Below are 618 nucleotides of genomic sequence, written 5' to 3'. Positions count from 1 at the left end.
AAGCGTTCTAATCAAACATGTTCACATTCACCGACAAGCTAATGGCATGCCTCGGAGAAATGTGTACATGTTGTAAAGCACACGGACGGAAAATGTGTGTCCTCAAGAGCGAAGACAAAACCATACATGAACCGCCCCCAACTCCATCAACTGAACAGCTAAGCACGCCACTAGTCACCAAGATTGGACCACGCCTTCCTGCACCAGGAATGCCAGAAGGTGTGTTTTTTGATGCATTCCCAGTTATCCATTTTTCATATGCATCCCCACCTCATAGCTTACACATTTTTTCAGGTGCAGTGTCTACTAATAGTTCAGTTTCTAGGAAAAGGGATGGAAGCCTATCATCAAGTATACAGTCCGGTTCATCTAAGAGACTTGGTTTACCAGCCTCCATTGGAGAAGATGACCTTTGCCAAAAACAGAGACTAATAGCCCAAGATTCTACAGTTATGGACATTGCTAGCAGCATCCTGTTAATGTATGATGATCTAACAGCCGTCCTTGTCACTTATTATGCCGAGATCCGTCCAGCACCCACGGCGATCTTGTTTGGCGCAACAACAGACGGAGCACCAGTGAAGATTGACCTGGCACAGTGCAACTTTGGGAGGGACC

The sequence above is a fragment of the Triticum dicoccoides genome, chromosome 1A, assembly GCF_002162155.2.
Source record: "Triticum dicoccoides isolate Atlit2015 ecotype Zavitan chromosome 1A, WEW_v2.0, whole genome shotgun sequence".
Lineage (NCBI taxonomy): Eukaryota > Viridiplantae > Streptophyta > Magnoliopsida > Poales > Poaceae > Triticum > Triticum dicoccoides.
The sequence above is the reverse complement of the archived record's forward strand: the minus strand, read 5'-3'. Positions refer to the sequence as shown.